This window comes from Euphorbia lathyris, chromosome 6 (assembly GCF_963576675.1).
Source record: "Euphorbia lathyris chromosome 6, ddEupLath1.1, whole genome shotgun sequence".
NCBI classification, from domain to species: domain Eukaryota; kingdom Viridiplantae; phylum Streptophyta; class Magnoliopsida; order Malpighiales; family Euphorbiaceae; genus Euphorbia; species Euphorbia lathyris.
The window spans coordinates 23,155,880-23,177,619 of NC_088915.1; positions in this window are offsets into that span (position 1 = coordinate 23,155,880).

Here is a 21,740-nt window from a genome sequence, read left to right on the forward strand (position 1 = left end):
TACCAACGAACAATTCATATGGTGTGGAAACAGCGGATTTAGTTGGTACTCGGTTCAGGGTGAAGAGGGCAGTTTCTAAGGCATAGCCCCAGAACGTCTTTGGAAGTAAGGCCATGCTCATCATAGATCGTACCATATCTAATAGGGTACGGTTTCTCCTCTCGGATACACCATTGTGTTGTGGTGTATAGGGAGGTGTCCATTGTGAGCATATCCCATATTCAGTTAGATAATTCAGAAAATCATCAGAAAGATATTCGCCACCTCGATCAGATCGAAGTGTTTTTATTTTCTTTCCTAATTGATTTTCCACTTCATTCTTGAAGCATTTAAACTTGTCAAAGGCTTCTGATTTGTGCCTCATCAAGTAGATATAACCATAGCGAGTATGATCATCTATGAAGCTAATGAAGTATCTGAATCCTCCTCTTGCTTGGACTGACATAGGACCACATACATCTGAATGAATGAGTCCTAGAGTGTCTGATACACGCTCACCTTTATTGCTAAAGTGTGTCTTTGTCATTTTACCTTTTAAACATGATTCGCATGTTTCCAATGATTCAGAATCGATTGGATCTATAAGTCCATCTGAATGTAGCTTTAGCATGCGTCTCTTGTTTATATGGCCTAAACGACAATGCCACAAGTAAGTTGAATTATCTAGCTTATGTCTTTTGATATCAATTGCAAAAACAGGAGTTTTATCATCTAACACATAAATCCCATTTTGTGATATTCCTGAAAAATAAAAGATCGAATCTTTATAAAAAATTGCAACTATTGTTCTTTATTGAAATATGAAAACCGTCGTCAACGAGATGGCTAATAGAAATAATGTTACGAGACATCTCAGGAACGTATAAACAATTCCTTAATTCTATTACAAGCCTAGAGGGCAAAAGTAAAACATAATCTCCAATTGCGAGGGCGGCAACTCTTGCTCCATTTCCCACTCGCAAGTTTATGCTTCCTTTCTTTAGTTCCTTAGTCTGTTTTAGCTCCTGCATATTTGTACAAATATGAGATCCACATCTGGTATCAAGTACCCAAGATTCAGACAATGAAACCGTATTTATTTCAATATAGAACATACCAGACGTAGAAGCACCGCCTTTTCCCTTCTTGAGGGTGGCTAGATACTCCTTGCAGTTTCTCTTCCAATGCCCGTCTTTACCACAGAAGTGGCATTCTCCTTTGGGCTTCTTCACTTCCTTTCCCTTGGACACATCTCTCTTACCTTTCTTGGGATGTTTAGGATTGGGAAAATTCCCTTTCCTTTTCTTCGATCCCTCGATTACAAGAGCCGGTATGGCCTTGTCTTTCTTCATATTGGGCTCAACTGATTTGAGCATGTTTGCAAGATCTTCAAGAGAGGTTTGCAAGTCATTCATTTGGTAGTTCATAATGAACTGTGAATAACTCTCTAGGAGGGACTGAAGAACCAAGTCGGTACTTAATTCGTTGTCCATCACAAATCCAATACTAGAAAGTTTGGTAATATAGCCTATCATCTTGACACAATGTGTCATGACAGATGTGCCCTCTTGCATCCTGCAACGATATAACAATTTTGATATCTCGTAGCGTTCGCACCTGGTTTGTTTCCCAAACAATTCCTTTAGGTGCATGATGATGGAATAGGCATTCATCTCCTCATGTTGCCTTTGTAATTCCGATGTCATCGATGCAAGTATGATGCAAGCGGCATGATCATCATCAGCCTTGTGCTTCTGATAAGCATCAATTTCCTCAATGGGAGCATCATCTTCAGGGACAGGGGGTATCGATGTATCAAGTACATACCCAATTTTCTCGAACTTCAAAACAATTTTGAGGTTACGAAACCAGTCGGTGAAGTTTGAACCATTCAATTTGTTATCGGTAAGAATGTTTTGCAGATTGGTTTTAGTCATGATTTTAAGAGTGTGTGTTTAAACAAAACCTGAGAGTGAGAAAGAGTAAACGTATGTCATTCATTTGCTTTAAAGTATAACAATCTAAAATTATAGGCCTTTTAATTTATTTCAGATTGCTCCCACTATTTTGTCAAATTAATAGCCCTCCATAGTAATTCGAAGAATTTCACAAATCCTTTAGTGAGCTAGGATCCTAACTCCTGAGATTTCGCCTTGAGTTTGCTCAACAAGCTAGTCCCATTTGTCAGGTAGATTCATGTAATCAATCACATCTTGAATGTGATTCCTAGGTTATTGGGTTACTAACCACATTAGTAACTAATATGTTATTCACATTAATCCCAACCATATTGCCCATTAGTTTATGACAACATGAGTTTGCTCATCCAATTATCATAATCTAATTTAAGTATTACCCCATATTCATGAAAGAATAACTTTTGATAATTCAGGTGTTACCATAAGACGCCGAGCTTGAGTTTGCTCAACAACCCAAAGGCCCCCAGTACTGCCGGCTGAATTATAATATTAGGGAGGGGCAACCGATTTTAATAACTTGCTTATTTACTTAACTTTTTAACGAGGGATTTTATTTAAGTCTCATAATCTAACTTAGTCTTGATTTGTTTTAGCATACATCAGACATACATACATTCACATACATTGGCGTTATAGACATATCATCTAAATTATACCGTCGAGCCAGAGATGGAATAAAAGGCCAAACCTAAGGAAATACTAACTATTACATATTTCTCTTTAGGTCCTCCGTCTTCTCCATGGCGCCTTGAAATTACATATTAATTTCTATACTACTATAAGAAAACTTCAATTGAATTGAAGGGAATCAGATGAGAGGAGAAATTACAATAGATAGTAGAAAGGCAGGACGCGCAGACCCTATTTCAAAAATACCAAAAGACTAAAAGAGGGTCCAAATATGTCCATAACTCCAAACATGCATAGACTCAATTAAATAAATTTAATTGGTTGATTACATAACCGACTTATGTAATATTTAGGTTAATCACATTAACTCGTCAAATTAACTTTCATCCAATTTTACTTCTAATCGTTTTGTATCTTTATATTAATCCTTAGATTAATATAACCATATAAAACATTGATTATGCACGTCCCAATTATTTTGATTTCAATTCATTTAACACTTTGATTTACATATTGGTAAAAACAAACATTTAAACGAATTTTTCATTCGATAATCAAAACAGAAAACTATTAATTTCTGAAACATATATATATATATATATTTAATACAAAACGATTTTAAACCGTTTAAAATCAAGTGGGTATCAGGCCGGGCCCGAGAGCGGGCTGCTGCCGATTGGCAGCAGCCCTTAGGGAACGCGCGCCGCCGCTGCCTTGCGGCAGCGGCGCCCCTGCGCCGCACGCGGCTGCTGCCGCGCGACAGCGGCCAGTCGCACCGTGAGGCGCGACTCGGGCTGCTGTCGTCATATATATTTTTTTTTATTAAATATATATATATATATGTATATATATATAAGTTCTAAAACAATTTTAAAACGATTTTCAGAAATAGGAAAAACTACAATAGATTTCCGTTTTATCATTTAGAATTAATAAAACTAATTTTATCAACCTAACTATAAAACTAATAGATTTTGTTATAATGATTATCAACCGAAATAATTAGGAACATAAGCATAATCAGTTTTAATTAACAATTAATCAAAACTCTATTTATCTTTAGAATTAATTAATCAAAACTATTTGTCAATTAATCCTAACCATAAATATTTATTCAATCCTATTGAAAACTTCTATATTTTCATATATGAAATAACGGATTTAACGATGGCTCTGATACCACTGAAGGGAATTAGGGCTAAGGTATAGCAGCGGAAATATAAAAATTTTAGCCTATTTCCTTTTAACCATAGGATCCGTTAATCGTTATTTCATATAAAGAGGGATAAGAAGGAATACCTTTCGATGAACAATCTACCGTTGTTAAAGAAGCGCCCACAATTCTTCTCCGAGATTCCAACCACAAAGTTTAACACGGAGAGGTTAAGATGAAATCAACCCTTATGAGATGCAACCAAAATAGATTGCCTCTAATTAACCAACACAAGATCAAAGAGAAAGAGGGATGAATAAGATTAATCAATCGATGGAATGCCATATGAATTCTTGTCCACGAACTAGGGGATGGGAATTCTTTTTCTCTCTCTAATTAGTAATTTCGAAAATCACTATAGGGGAAGGTTAGAGGCTTGGTCGAAATTCACATGGGAGGGGGTATATATAGTTGCTTGAATCTAAACCCTAGTTAGATAGGAATAGGTTACTTAATAGGAATCCAATTCGGAAAATGATTCCTAATTATTATCTCACTATATATCTAATATATTTAGGATAATAATAAATAACCTAATTGGATAATAATAGGAGTATATTAATCCAATTAAAACTCCTAATTTAATTATCTCTTAATTAATTTAATTCATAATCCGAATCAAATTAGGATTAATGGAATAAAATCAATTCCTTATCTCTATATACAAATTTCGCCCCCCTCCATATATTTGGGCCTTACTGGGCTCAATTGGGCTTCCATCTATTAATCATATCCATCTCTCTTTTGGTTCCAAGTCTTATGTGTGATCCATTAGGTTCTTACTACTTCTGGCCGTATGCAACTATTAAATTAATTTCTTCAAGAATTATATTTAATCCTTGCATAACAGAATGATGTACTGAGTATGTTATTGGCAAGTCTGTAATCATTCCCCCAGAGTCCGTTAAGAAGACAGGTTGATTCTGTCGTTAACCCTTTCGTATTAGTTACGGTATAATACGATCCTTTATCAACTACATCCTTGAACTGAATCTTATGACTATGGGTAATGTCACGAGTCAACTCAAAAAGATAGGTTAAGTGAAATCTGTATTTCTACTCTTAAGCTATCACCTTGCAAGGGTTTAGAGTCGAGTCTTCCACAAGCGATCCTTGGATGTATCTCCCATTAATCGGGAGTGATAAATGCTCAATCCAATGTATAACTACCCTGACATTACTTCCTGTGACACCCAACCTTTGCAGTTCACACCCCAGAGTCATCTCTGTTAAGGATCGTGGGACCGCAGGATCAAAGTCTCACATTCAGTAATTCAGGATGACCAATTAATATTCTTTTGAGTCTGAGGATTAGTTATACCTAGTAATACCAATGAGATGAACAGTTGACAAGGATGAATCTACCCATCCTGTTATCTCAAATCGGATCCCCAATCCTAATGAACAACGTTTCACCGGATCTATGTAACTGTCCAAATATCTATATATATGAAGCTTGTGAGATCAGCTTTCTGTCGGACAGAAGACATTGTTACATACAAGTCTCAACCGTGATATATCAATCCTAAACATATCACTTGACTTGGGGTGGTTTTAAGTTTATTATAAAGTTTTGTCTCACTTCATGCTTGTATGAACACTTTATAATCACTTTAAACAAACTTACGGTTTTCCTTTTATTAGACTTTATTCAGTGCTTAAAAGGGATTGCCTTTATATAGTTATAAAACATATATCTCATTAAAACAAATGATATAAAGAACAATTCATTTACAATAAGTTTGTATCCCGCAACAATTGACTATAGGACACTAAACCCCAACACACTCTTTGAACTGCGACTGGCGAATCACCGTTCGCCCTCACCTACGGCGTAGAAGCTGTGATTCCTATTGAGATCCAGGTCCCTAGTGACAGAGTTTTATTCTACTGCGAAGACAGAAACGATCAAAGATTAAGGGGAAGTCTTGACCAATTGGAGACAAAAAAGGGAGAAGGCGTATATACGGATGGCAGCCTACAAACAAAGGATCGCAGCCTATCACAACAAGCATGCCAGACTCGTGGACTTAAACCTAGGAGACCTCGTACTCTGCAAGGCGGACAAGATTCAATCTTTGGAAGGCAAAGGAAAGTTGGGGATCACCTGGACGGGGCCATATAAAATTGTCACCAAAATTGGACCTACCACTTTCAAGATACAAGATTTGGAGGGAAATACATTGCCACGGACATGGAACATTCAGAACCTCCGTAAATATTTCGCAAGAAAGTAAAATGTAACTAAGGTCTTGAGTACTCTTTTTCCTTTAGTAAGTTTTTATCCCATGTGGTTTTTCTTATTAAAGGTTTTAACGAGGCTCACGCATAAGACCTATTCGTTGTAATAAGGCGCATCGCCATCTAATAAAAAGCAATGTTCATCTTGCAAATTATTTCTTTGAGTACTTTTCTTGCAGTAATATAAATATTCCAGATTCAAAAAAGGGGAGGCAACAAACGCATTCCCACAAGTAGAATAATGCTATCATGGCATAACTACTTTCTCCTCAAAGATAGGAGAACAAATCTCAATGGCGGATCAATTCACCTCAAAGATAGGAAACAATTGATCCCCATCAGAGATAGAGTTAAAACATTTCTTAGACGTGAGATCTTTACACTCACTCACTCTTTCCAAAGAAGAGTTCAAAGTCCTAGTGGCGGATCGATACACCTCAAAGATAAGAAGCAAATCGATCGCCTAAGGCAGCTTAACACTTCCTCCAAAGGAATAAAAGCTCTAAGCCTTCACAAAGGCTCACACTCCGGGGTATGGCTGGCCACCTGCCTCGAACCAATGGAACAAATCCTAAAACCTATAAATTTACTTGCTGAAAGATATAAAGCGTAAAGTAAAGATAAATGGTTGCAAAAGGGATTAAAATAAAATTGTACTCGGTTACATTTACAAAAAACTAAACATTTATAGGAGTGTCCTCCTTAGCATCCTTCTCACCAGATGCGCCCTCCAGAGGGACCTCTTTCTCTACAGTAATGGTTCCTTCCTGAGGAACCGTACAATCAATTATCAACTCATTATTCTTATCACCCGCCCTCTGGGATGCTTCGCCGAGGTCCTCTGATTCGAGGTCGATAAGAGGTTTGCTCTCTTCAGTGGATCCATTCATCACTTTGCGAATATGATCACAGATGAAGTCTTTAACGTTCGGGATCTTGCGGTACTTAAGGCAATCCTCCACCTCAGGGACCACGTACTCAGGGTCCACAAAATCAATCTCAGGATAAGCGAGCTTAACATACGCCATGATCCATTCGCCATAGTAGTAAGCTCGTTCCCCTGCCAGAATCTCCGCACTCGATAAGGCAGCCTTGTGATCCTCAGTATCCGCATCTATCTTCTCTTTAAGGCTGCGGATCTCAACATCCTTACTCTCATTAAGGGCAATCGCGGAGGCAGCGTTCGCATTGGCAACGGTGACCTCTTTCTCCAGTATTTTTACGGTCGCCTTATCCACCACCCCTTGGAGAAGATCCGCTTCCATAGCACGCATGTGCGTGTAAGCCTATCAAAATAAAGGATAGGGTAAGGAACGAAAAATCTCCTCAAGGAAGATCACTCTTTCATCCAAAAATATAAAATAAAAAGAAAACTCACCAGCAGGAGATCCCTTTTACCCATCTTGGCATGGGCTGACCCGGAGAACTTATCCTGGTTCACTTGCACTTCTCCAAGCTGACCAAGGGCCTCATCAAGGTCGTTGATAATGGACTCATTCCTAACAGACCCCTTATCACCATACTTGGCGAGCCAATACCCACCTAAATCAGGCTTCACCACCTGCGCGAGAATTAAAAGGCCAAAATTACGATTCATGGTAAGAAAAGGAAAGACGGTAAATCGAACGTACCTGCTCGAGCTCAGTTATTGGCTTCTCAGCTCTCATGGCATCCGCCATTAATTTCCCTCCACCGGAAGCTACGGATCTCTTCTTCTTTTGTGGGGGAAGATCCGCGACCTCTTCAGCAGGACGTTTTCCAGCACTCTTTTTGGGATCTGCCACCTGCGTATCCTTTTGGGCCTCCAGCTCCTTCTGCTTCTTACACATCTCTACAAGGACATGACTGGCCTCAGACAAACCCCTAACAAGGGAACAATAAAATAATCAAAGTTCAAGGAAGAAACAAGGTTACCTCCATCTAGTTGTGTAAACTTCACGTAAGTAATCTTGTCTCCATCGCGGCGGATCAGTGGAATGTCATTCATCATGAATTCCAAAGCGTCAGCGTATGTCCAAGCATCTACTTTGATGCTTTTCATGAGATCCACCACTTTCTCATCACTGTCCGTCAGTATACGCAAGTCTCCAGCCATGTGCAGAGGTTTGGCATTCCAAACCGACAGAAATCCCAGAGGTTCATCCTCTTTTATCTTAACAAGGAAAAATCTTTCGTCCCAGAGATGGACATTCGACATCTTACCGTAGAAGGGCGAATAAGTTTTGAATTTAGCAAAGGTGAAAAAAGACTCGGACTTTCGCTTCGTGGGTTTGTGAAGAGACCGAAAAACTCGAGGGTTATAGACTACCCCCAGATTCGAAGCTAAATAATAGTCCAGGGCCAAATCTAACCAGCCATTTGGATACAGCTGGCAGACAGTGATCACAAAGTACTCTAGGATGTCCGCCATCATTTTAGGAAGAGGAAGACGGAATCCCCTCTCCACATGACAGCTATAAACAGACAAGTACCCTATGGGCGGATAGGCGGGTCGCTGATGAGCAGCCGCCAACTCAACCTCGTAATCCTTGATCCAAGGGTAATGATTCGCCAAATTGGCTAGATCCGAAGCACTCATACGAGACGAAGTAGACTCCGCCCTTGGCAACTTTTTCCTAAACGGGGTCGAAGGAGAGGCCTCCATTTCGGAAAATCTCCTAGAATCTGTCACCGGAACAATATAGGTCGCGGCAATGGGAAAATTTTGAGTCCTAACTAAACGAGTTCGATAACTTCTACTCACCGAGTTGCACAACTCGGTTAAATCACAACTAGCAGTACTCTCGGAAGAATTGGAACTTTCAGAAGAAGTGGTCCAGCTAATTACGGTTTCAGATGAAGTGGTCAAATTAAAGAGTTCGATGGTAGACTCAGAGGAAGAACTCATAAACATCCAGAAAACAAGGCAAAAAGATTCACTTACAAAAGAGGTGGGGACTTTGAAGATTCTTGGCTCCGGAAAAAGCTCTGGAAAAACTCGAAGCAAATTGAGAGAGGAAGACGCAAATGAATCGGAGAGAGAAGAGAGAGATAGAAGAAGGTATTCACTCATACCTCGAACAGCGTGCCTGTGACACCTGTCACCCGATGAATGGCCTTGAACAGAGTGACCATAAATGCGGTTCATCATGACGGCGTGCGAAGAAGGTCAAAAGCCCTAAAGGACTTTAATGGAACTTAAGGGGGGCTTCTGATAACATCGTGATATTCTCCACGGGATCAAAGAGGATATTTACCAAAACGGCAACGTATTGGGAACGCCATGGAAGCAGTGGCGTATCGAGCAAGTCATCTCGGTGGCAGATCTCCTAGATTCCGCCACACGTTATCCGTAGTCAAACCAATGAGAGACCCGCCATCACACCTCGATCCGCCTGTCGAACGGTAGAGACGATTCCCAATAAAGGCAATTAATGAAGCATTAATGAGCTAACCGCCACACTTAAGGGAGACCCGTAACCGCCATTAATTGGGCATTAATGGAGACTTTTTGGTTACTGGAAGTTATGAACATATGACTATAAATAGCTTGCACCCCATGCTATTGAGGTACACACACACTCACGCTCTCAAACCCTACTTTGTCAATACAGTTTATTCTATATTCCATTACTGACTTTGGCATCGGAGCTTCCCCCCGTCGTACCCAACGACGCCCCCCCACAGGGAAGGAATCCAATCAGAAGTTCATCACTAGTTATCAATTTTGGTTTTCTTTCTTTTCTCCCCTTTTCTTTTATTTCTTTCCTTTCTCTTTTTCTTTGATTGAGCAACAAAATAGAACAAAGATCAACGGAAATTATGGATACAAAGATTCAAACAAAGATTATCTAAGGTTAGTTTTGCAATTTAAATCCCTCATTTATAATTAGGGTTTCTTTAAGTTAAATTATCTAAATTAGTGATTTTGTGTTTAATTAAGTGATGTTGTGTTTAATTAAATGATTTTATGTTTAATTAAGTGATTTTGTGTTGATAATTTTACTAATATAATTAGGGATATAATGCACAAATTTAGGGTTTAGGGATATAATGCTTTGATGATTTTGTGATTTTGTGGTTTTATTGATTTTGTGATTTTGCTTTGATGATTTTGTTGATATATATTAGGGATATAATGCACAAATTTTATAAATCGGTTGATAAAGTTCAAAATATTGTATCTTCATCAAATGACCCTTATCCTAGTGAAAAGAGACAATGTGTGGAATCCGATGATGATGTAATCGGTGATCCGGGAGAAAGGAAGCCGATTATTATGTATGATAATGCAATTCAAGATGAATTATAGAGGCGTTATTTGTTAAAAGGTCCTTGTCAGCCAAAGGGTCATGTATTTCCTCGAACCCTTATTTCTGGACTTCACAGAAGTTTTCAAGTTAAGTGGTTTGATTCGTATCCATGGTTAGAGTATAGTGTATCTAAAGATGCGGCATTTTGTTTCTATTGTTATCTGTTTGCTAGAGGAAATAGGTCCGGTGATAAAGCTTTTACAGAAATTGGGTTTAGAAATTGGAAAAAGGCTTTAGAAAACTTTAAGGATCATGTAGGAGGTATTAATAGTCCACATCATTATGCTACAAACCGAGTTTTTGGATTTCAAAAGGAAAGGCTAAATGTTGACTACTTGTTATTAGGGCTGTAATCGAGCCGAGCCGAGCCGAGCTTTGGCCTGTTCAAGCTCTGTTCGCTATAAAATTAACGAGCTCGAGCCCGAGCCGAGCTTGCTATGGAATTAACGGGCCGAACCCGAGCCGAGCTTTGGCTTTCTCAACGAGCTTGAGCCGAGCTTCGAGCTTGTTTCGAGCCTAAAATCCTCTTTTGGACTTGGTTCATTAAGAAAATTATCTAATCATAAATTGTTTATGAGTAAATTGTTAATTATATTTGTGAAGTTTTTCTTGCAAATAACTCTTTAATTGTGTACATAAACAAGCTCACAAGCAAAGTTCGTGAATAAATAAACAAGATGCTTACACATAGTTCGTCTATTGCTCATTTATTACGTTTGTGAACGAACTATAATCTAATAGAAAATGAAATAATATTAAGTTTGGATATTTGTGAACTAACACAAAACTATATAGTTTTCTACAAAACTAAAATTTGTTCATAAATGTTCTAATCGAGCCTGCTCGCGAGCTTTCGAGCCGAGCTTTGGCCTGCTCAAGCTTGGCTCGTTTACGAACTGAGCCATTAAATCGTGTTCATGAGCGGCTCGTTTACAAATCGAGCCGACTTGAGCCGAGCTTTTATCAAGCCGATCACCGAGCCGCTCAAGAGCGGCTCTGTTCATTTACAGCCCTACTTGTTATCGAAATCAAAGGACACAAATGAGGTTGCTTATCACACTTGAGTAACATCAGTTGTGAAATGTGTCCGATGGCTTTTAATGGAAGGCTTACCTTTTCGCGGACATGATGAATCAACAGAGTCATTAGAACGGGGCCACTTTCTTGGACTTTTGACATTTCTTTGCAATGAAAATGAAGAAGCGAATAAGGTTATGAACTTGAATGCTCCGAGAAATAATCAAATGACTTGCCACCAAATTCAGAAAGAAGTTATTAAAGCTTGTGCAGCTGAAACACTCAAAGTTATTTTAAAAGAGCTTGATGGAAAGTTGTTTTCTTTGTTGGTTGATGAGTCTCGTGATTGTTTTGTAAAAGAGCAAATGTCTTTGGTTGCAAGATTTGTGAATGAAAGTGGAGAAGTTCTTGAACGATTTCTTGGGCTAGTACATATTGAAGACACTTGTGCACAATCTTTGAAAAAAGAAGTTGATAATTTCTTTGCACTAAACGGATTATCTCTCTCTAGTCTTAGAGGTCAAGGTTATGATGGAGCTTCGAATATGAGAGGCGAGCTTAGTGGGCTAAAAACACTCGTTTTAAGTGAAAATAAACATGCACACTATATTCATTGTTTTGCTCACCAGCTACAATTAGTGGTAGTTGCTGTTGCAGATGTTAACCAAATGGTGGGTGATTTTTTTAGCTATCCATCTCTTATTGTGAATACTATTAGTTCTTCATGTAAAAGAAGAGAAATTCTAAATCAACTTCAACATGAGAAAATAGTGCAGTCTTTAGAAAGTGGAGAACTTACTTCAGGAAAATGCAAAAATCAAGAAACGAGTTTAGCTCGACCAGGTGATACACGATGGGGTTCTCACTATACTATTGTTTCACGTTTCATTAGTATGTGGAGTTTAGTTAAACAAGTGCTTGAGATTTTAAATATTACTTCCACTGATCGTAAGATTAAAAACAGTGTGTGTGGTTTGTTTAGAAGAATGTATAGTTATGAAATTACCTTCATTGCTCATATGATGAAAGACATACTCGGAATGACAAATATTTTATCAAAATGTCTACAAATGAAGAATCAAAATATTGCTAATGCTTTACGAATGATCCAAATGACAAAGGACAATTTGAAAGACTACTTAATGAATGGGTGGGATCAGTTATGCAAAGAAGTCAGTGATTTTTGTGTAGCCAATGACACTAAAGTGCCAAATATGGATGATATTATGAATGACCGGGGTAGAAGGTTACTTGATGGTGGACTAAGGACTTATTTTCGTCATTTCAACAAGGAGATTTTTATGGAGGTACTATGTTTTTCTTATTCTTTTTACACATAATGTTATAACTTATAGCTATTATTAAATATTTTGTTGACTTTTTTTTTATTTTTACTCAATGCAAGGTTATTGCTCGACTTATTATTGATTTCGATAGTCGCTTTTCTGAATCGAATACAGAACTACTTATGTGCATGTCCTGTCTTGATCCTACGAATTCATTTGAGAATTTTGATCTTCAACGAGTGCTTCGGCTTGCTAAGTTATATTCAGCAGATTTTTCCTATTGTGATCTATCTCAGCTCAAAGATGAACTTAAACTGTTCATTTATGAAATGAGATCAAATGAAATATGTTGGTCCCGTGTGATTAGTTCCAGGGGAGTAGGAACTAATATAACTTTTTAGCTTAATTATGCTGACTTAATCGATTCTTTAAATTACTTAACTCAGTTTTGGTCAGCACGGCCAAGAGATGTAAGACAGCTTTAATCAAAGGCTGACTAGAACCGTTTTACAAGTGAGTTGGGAATTAACACTCAAGGTCAGCTTCCAACTCAGCACTCTGATTACTCAGTGTCAGCTTATACAATTTATATCCTGAGTTATTTAAGCAAACAACATATACATATATATTAAGAGAAAGAGTTAGAAATTACTCAGCAAGATTTATCCTGGTTCGGCCTCATCGCCTACGTCCAGTCCCCAGAGTCCTTCCGGGCTTTTTCAATCCAATACTGAGCTCTTTAAAGGTAGAGCACAAACCGTTTACAAGGCAGTTGAATATGCAAGAGTACCTTCCTCAATTCGTCTACTCAACCACTACTGAGCGCTATAACCAAACACTCAGATTTTCTCTACCGCTGAGTACTAAAACCAAGTACTCAGCACCACTCTCTCAATTTTTACAATTGATACAAACTTGTTCTTTCTAGATGAAGAACACTTTAGATGAATACAAATTCAATCTAGCTTTTACACAGAAATAGAAATTTGGTGTAAGATCTTCTTTCTTGTTTGAATGTGCTTTGTATGTATGTGATGCGTGGCGCCTAGGTAGAGCTTATGAAATATATATTATGATAAGTTCGTTATGACTATGGATGTGATCTTCCTAAATGCTCTATCTCTACTAGACGCTACTACTTAGGGGCAAGTGTACCCCGTCGTATCAAGTAATAATCCGGTTAAGACCGGGTATCGAATCCATGGGATTTATAACTACAAGTATTAAACGACTCGGTTTTATACGTTATCTAAGCGATGAATACTTTGAGTTGATTCGGGGAACAACTACAAACTACTCCTAACTACGGGTGAGACAAATTTATATAACAAAAACTCCACGAAGTGGTATGGATGGTGATAAGTTATAAATACGATAAACAATAACTCCCAATATATACGGTTAATGATTTACTCTCGCAATGAAGACTACGTGTAGTGTGACCGACCCATGAAGTACTTAGACTACGTGGTTCCTAGTCAAGGCATGTCTAATGCTTGGGATTAGAAATTAGGGCCTGTAAGTTCCGTGGCTTGTCAATTCCTACGGTTTCCGGAGCGTCACTTCCGGTAAGGCAACACCTATATGAATCCCTAAAGATAGCCCAAATGGCGTCAGAAATCGCGTTCCCCTACACAATAATCAATTACGAATATCAAAACAAGTAACAAACATCAACACATATATAGAAAAAGAGATTATGAATCATAAATTATAAATATGGAAAATGTAAATATGGGATACAACCAAGCCTAGTACATAGGAAGAGTACAAGCTAATTAGCAAGTGAAAAGGGAAGAATCCACCCTCGGAACTAGCTAACCGGACTCAAGGCCGTCTCTTAGGACTTGGAGGTGGAACTCTCGAGCTTGGTGAACGGAAATGGAACGGAACTTTGACGGAATGCCGGAATCAACGAACAAGCTCTCAAGGTGATAGAGTTTTGCTATGTAAAAAATAAAATCTAAAACTATGTAGCAAGAGCCCAATACCTAAAATTCTGGATTGTCAAAATGAGTGCTAGTCACTCTTATTTATCCACATCAAGCTAGGGGTAGAACTGTAAATTCACAAGATACAAGCATGGAGATACATTATTTCTGCAGAATTCCCATGATACGCCCCGCGTATTGACCCATTCCGTCAGAAATCTCCTGCATGTGGACCAAATTCAGATCTTGTTGTCTCAACCACGCCCCGCGTAGACTGGGGTACGCCCCGTGTGGTTGAGCTCTTGAGATTTAATGGCTTGAAATGTGTCTTTTAGGCCTTGCGTGGCCTAGCGGACGCCTCGCGTATATGAGTCCCTGGAACTTTAGATTGAAGAACTTCCCATATACGCCCCGCGTGTAGGTTGGGACGCCCCGCGTGAGAGCAGTTGACTTGGAAGACCATGCAGTCTGACATTCATGATTGAGCTTATCATTGCTTATACGCCCCGCGTGTAAGGTAGGACGCCCCACGTGACAGTGGGTAAATCCCACGTGGTGCCTGCGGATTGAGTAATCATTTCTGACTTGGTGTTCCACGCCCCGCGTGGAGGGTGATACACCCCACATATGTCGGTGGATTTTTGCTCCTTACTCGTACCTGAAATACAATTCTCGAGAGCCGAGTTAGCTTGACGTTTTATTTTCTAAATTAATCAAAAATAAATATAATTAACCGAAAGTACGGAATTTATTTTTATTTCATTATTTTATTAAAACATTCTATTTTTGCAATTAAACTTATTTATTTAATCCAAAATTAAACCGTAAATCACGCTAAAAGATAGGGACGAAACACCCTTATCAAACCTCCTCGGACTTTAAAGTTTTACTTGTCCTCAAGTAAAAGAAATCGAAAGACAAGGGATTGAGATTATTAAGAAACAAACCGTCGGTTGGTTTTACCAAGTGCGTGATTCCGAAGCTAAAGTTTTAAACAAAGCGTTCGGCAAGTACCTACGCAAACAAATGAGTAACCAAAACTTGTTTGAGACCTCCATGATCAATTTTAATAGGCAATATCAATGAGGGTCCATTATCTTTTTGAGAACCCGATAGTACCTCACCTAGGGATTTCACTCTTACGCTCAAATTTTGGTGGGTCGGTGTTTTTGCACTCTCATTTGCACTTACTCGAAGTCACTTTGAGTTTGTATTTTCATCCGGGTTTTTCCTCCTATGTTATGGTCTAGGCAATATTAAAAATGAACCCAGAGGGGGGTTGTAATGTGGGTGGCTTTTTAGTGGTTAATTTTTAGAAACTCGAGTTCAAACACCATTTTGATGATCACACCGTGTTTTTATTTTGGCCTTAGCAAGTTCATAAAATATAACTCGAAATTGTTCGGGTAGAGCTTGAGAATGCCTTTTGCTCTTTATTGTGTTTTTCTTTTTCTTTTTGTTTTGAGAGCGGCACAAAAACGATTTCGAAAGCTTATGGTGCTTACTTATCGAGGCCTTGGCTTGTTTCGAGTAATTCATGTGCGATTTGATTTTGTTGGTATTTGAACACGAGGAAAAAGGGTTAGATGTTAAAAAGGTATTTAACAAAAAAGTCGGTTAATAGGCTCGAGGGGGTTTCCTAGAGGTTAATAAAAACGAGAAAAATAAGTTAAGAAAAGAATTAGCCTAAGTGGGTTCGTTTTATCATCTATTGCCATTTATACCAAAATAAGTGTACTTAACCCGGTATTAGGTGCAAATTCTATAAATCGAGTGAAGTCAAAGCTCTCGAAAAATTGTGAAAGAAATAGAGTTCTCATACGAACTCTTTTAGGCTCAAAAATACCTCACAAAAATTTCGGGTTAAATTGTGTACGTTCAAGTTCTCGTCAAATTTTCAACTATCCCGTTTTTATTGCCTTTTTAAATTTCATTATAGAGATGACCTGTGGGTTAGGACTCAATGCTTTTATTTAGTACGAACCTAGGCTTTGCATAAATTTTATAACTTCAGAATCAAGACTAAAATTTCTTAATTAAACTGATCCTTTGTGTTAACGTCTTTTCATTTAAGAACAAATAACAGAACTTTTAATTAATTTTCGAGGGAGGTAGTGTGTCGGAAAATTTTTAAGAATCAATAAATTAGTTTAATTATTTTGTTGTTTATTTGATTTTATTTTTGTTTTTGTTAGTGCAAAACAAACGGTGAGTGCGGGGTTGCACAGCCCTCCGCATTATTAAAATGACGTCTATTCCAAGGACGTCGCAAAAGAAAAGAAAAACAAAAACAAAAATAAAGATGGAATTTAAAAAGGACCCTGAAGGTCAGGTCCTACGCGTGGCGTACCCAGGGGGGCGCCCCGTGTAGGAGAGGTATTTTAAGTTTATTTTGGCCAGAGACTCAGATACGCGGATGCGCGGGGCGTGAAAGGTATGACGCCCCGCGTAGGGTTTTGGATGTTAATGGGATTTGTTTTTCTTTTGATTTTGATTTTTTTTAAAAGAAACGAAATGAGCCGGAAGAGAAGACAAATGAAAATAGAAGACAATGCATACAAATAAAAAGAGAAGAATAAAAATAAAAATAAGGTGAAAAACGGTTATGATACATATAAACAAGGGGTTTGAGGAATTCAAACCGATGCTACGTTTAGAGTCAGAGTAGCTCGACTTTCTCATGCGGCGGCTTACTGCAGGCTGTCCGAGTTGGAACTCGATGGGTCCAAACTTCTACCGTTAAGGAGAGTTATTGCTTGTCCGAACTCTCTATTTTTGCCCCGCGGGTTTTGCTCGGTGTTTGCCGGGAGAGTTCCTAATGGCCTCTCCTGTTGCTGACGATTCAAGTGGGCTACCTGGCGGCTAAGGTCCCTGCAAAACACCTCACTATCGGCAAGACGGGTTAAGATATCCTTTAACAAGGACGTTACCGACTGGCCATGCACGTTGTCGGGAGGCGGAGTGTTCCGACCACCGGGCATGGTTTGTGATTGCCCTAGCCCATTTTCCCGATATTCTTGATGAAAGTCGGGTGGGGGCCTCAATACATTATTATTATTGCCGTACGACAAGTTAGGGTGTTGGTACCGAGGCCTCCATCCGCTGTCATTATTATTGTGGTGGCATGAGTAGGAGTTCAGGTTAGGGTTGTACCTTTGATTGCCTCCTATGTAACTTACATTTTCGGTGTTGCCGACGAAAGGGCTACCGGCTGGGCAATTAAGTCCGTCATGATCTCCACCACAATGATTGCACATCAAGACCTGTGCAACTTTGTTAAGGCTCAACTGGGCTATCAAAGCGTCAAGTTTCTTATTCATTTCCGCTATGGAACTTTTTGGAGCCTCTTTCTCCACGGCGAACGTTTGATGTCGTGAGGGTCCGGCAAGCCGATCTTCTTGCCACTGTACGCTTTTCCTTGCGAGCTCTGGATGAGCTCATATGCTTCACTGGCCGACTTCCTAAACAGGTCCCCACCTACTGCGAAATCCACGGTGGCACGATTAGTAGGTGTTAATCCATGATAAAAAAAGTACTTACCAAATCGTGCTTAGGGATATCGTGGTGCGAGCAGCTTCGAAGCAACTTTCGGAATCTTGCCCAAGCCGCATGAAAGGTTTCATGTTCGAGCTGCCGAAAGGTAGTGATGTCGTTCCTCAACTTAACCGTTTTGGAAGGCGGGAAGTAGTAAGAAAGGAACTCCTTCTCAAGCTCCTCCCATGATGTAATCGATCCCGCCTCCAACGAGTGCAACCACTCCAACGCTTGTCCTATCAAAGAGAAAGGAAACAACTTTAGTCGGACGGCCTCAATCGGAACACCGTTTTGCCGAGAAGTTTCGGCACACATAAGAAATTTATCGAGATGTTCGTTAGGGTTTTCATGGGGTTCCCCTCCGAATTGACCAAGTTGTTGGATGAGTTGGATCATGCTAGTCTTTATTTCATATGTGTTGGCTGGAATGGTGGGGGCAACGATTCCGTTGCGATTTTGAGGGCGGTGTGGAGCAAGAATCTCCATCATCGAGCGCATGTCATTGCCTCCACCATTACGGTTGTTATTCACGGGTTGCACCGGCGGCCTTTGGTTGGCCTCGGGTTGGTTAGCTTCATTGTTGAGGTTTGCCATTTTCTCTCTCCGAATCCTACAAAGAGTACGTTCAATTTCAAGATCAATAGGAACGAGAGTATCACTCCGAGATCGGGTGTGCATAAAATAAATAAATGGAAAGAATTATAAACAAGAAAGAATATTGTTAGTAAAAAGTATATATGAACAAAAGATAATGCTTAGACTAACAATAAAACGTTTTTGTCTAATATTGCAAGAAATTATAAATCCCCGGCAACGGCGCCAAAAACTTGATGCGTGGCGCCTAGGTAGAGCTTATGAAATATATATTATGATAAGTTCGTTATGACTATGGATGTGATCTTCCTAAATGCTCTATCTCTACTAGACGCTACTACTTAGGGGCAAGTGTACCCCGTCGTATCAAGTAATAATCTGGATAAGACCGGGTATCGAATACACGGGATTTATAACTACAAGTATTAAATGACTCGGTTTTATACGTTATCTAAGCGGTGAATACTTTGAGTTGATTCGGGGAACAACTACAAACTACTCCTAACTACGAGTGAGACAAATTTATATAACAAAAACTCCACGAAGTGGTATGGATGGTGATAAGTTATAAATACGATAAACAATGACTCCCAATATATACGGTTAATGATTTACTCTTGCAATGAAGACTATGTGTAGTGTGACCGACCCGTGAAGTACTTAGACTACGTGGTTCCTAGTCAAGGCGTTTCTAATGCTTGGGATTAGAAATTAGGGCCCGTAAGTTCCGTGGCTTATCAATTCCTACAGTTTCCGGAGCGTCACTTCCGGTAAGGCAACACCTATATGAATCCCTAAAGATAGCCCAAATGGCGTTGGAAATCGCGTTCCCCTACACAATAATCAATTACGAATATCAAAACAAGTAACAAACATCAACACATATATAGAAAAAGAGATTATGAATCATAAATTATAAATATGGAAAATGTAAATATGGGATACAACCAAGCCTAGTACATAGGAAGAGTACAAGCTAATTAGCAAGTGAAAAGGGAAGAATCCACCCTCGGAACTAGCTAACCGGACTCAAGGCCGTCTCTTAGGACTTGGAGGTGGAACTCTCGAGCTTGGCGAACGGAAATGGAACGGAACTTTGACGGAATGCTGGAATCAACGAACAAGCTCTCAAGGTGATAGAGTTTTGCTATGTAAAAAATAAAATCTAAAACTATGTAGCAAGAGCCCAATACCTAAAATTCTAGATTGTCAAAATGAGTGCTAGTCACTCTTATTTATACACATCAAGCTAGGGGTAGAACTGTAAATTCATAAGATACAGGCATGGAGATACATTATTTCTGCAGAATTCCCATGATACGCCCCGCGTATTGACCCATTCCGTCAGAAATCTCCTGCATGTGGACCAAATTCAGATCTTGTTGTCTCAACCACGCCCCGCGTAGACTGGGGTATGCCCCACGTGGTTGAGCTCTTGAGATTTAATGGCTTGAAATGTTTCTTTTACGCCTTGCGTGGCCTAGCGGACGCCTCGCGTATATGAGTCCCTGGAACTTTAGATTGAAGAACTTCCCATATACGCCACGCGTGTAGGTTGGGACACCCCGCGTGAGAGCAGTTGACTTGGAAGACCATGCAGTCTGACATTCATGATTGAGCTTATCATTGCTTATATGCCCCGCGTGTAAGGTAAGACGCCCCGCGTGACAGTGGGTAAATCCCACGTGGTGCCTGCGGATTGAGCAATCATTTCTGACTTGGTGTTCCACGCCCCGCGTATGTCGGTGGATTTTTGCTCCTTACTCGTACCTGAAATACAATTCTCGAGAGCCGAGTTAGCTTGACGTTTTATTTTCTAAATTAATAAAAAATAATGATAATTAACCGAAAGTACGGAATTTATTTTTATTTCGTTATTTTATTAAAACATTCTATTTTTGCAATTAAACTTATTTATTTAATCCAAAATTAAACCGTAAATCACGCTAAAAGATAGGGATGAAACGCCCCTATCAGTATGCTCTTTTTGTTTTTGTATTTCGGCAAAGGATCCAAGTGAAGCACTTGTCCTTTTATAGTGAATTCCTGATGTGGCAATCATTTGAATCTGGAAGTATCCGTTGAATTCAAACGGCTCGTTGCGTCATTCACTAGTCAGCATACAGATATAGCAAGCCAATCCTGTCGTCTGAAATTAGCAGGCGTCAGGCTTGTCTTCTTCCGTCAGGTTCGTTTTCTAGCGCCAGTTTTGTCTTTTAGCCAACGGCCAGTTGACCCATGCGTCTCGAAACTGTCTCCGTGCGTAATTCCAAAGCTTTTGTATTGGTGCAGACAGTTGTCGGATCTTGTCTTTTTGCAAACGGATCATTCGCGCTGTCCTGACGAGGACTCATCTTGACTTTAATAGCCGTTGTCTTTGAACTTAGTCTCTGACGACACTGACTTGCATTCTACTCAGCTTCCATGGTTAGCTTCGACTGCAAGCTTTAGTTTAGAGGAAGACTTCTCTTCTTTGATGCTGAGTTGTGTTCTACTAAGCTTCTTTGGTCAGCTTCATCTTCAAGCGTTCATTCAAAAGATGACTTGTCTTCTATTATGCTGAGTTCTTTTCTACTCAGCTTGTGTGCCTCATGCTGACTTCATTCTGTCGTACTTTTTATTTCTGTTCACTTATAATTAAACTCAACATTGAACAAACACATTAGTACAATTAAATCAAAGCACTTAAATTTAATTGCCTCTTAATCATGGATTAATTTAAGTAATTTTGTCAAATCAAAATCATGTGGAAAGGTGTTTCAACAAACTCTCCCATTTTGATGTTGGCAAAAATATTTACTTGTGGAACTCAGCATAGAGATTCCCCATGATTGATTTACCTTTTATACTTCTGAAGTTACTCCCCCATAAGGGTTGCATCTATTGACTCAAATTAACTCTAAACCTTCTAAGATTTAATCGAGTAAAAATAAGACATGCTTATACTAACTTAGTTCAATTCTAGACCTTCCAAGATCTAATTTAGATGAGCCTAGGTCAGCTTTTAGAAGATTGTCAATACTTGGAACATATAGTTATTACTC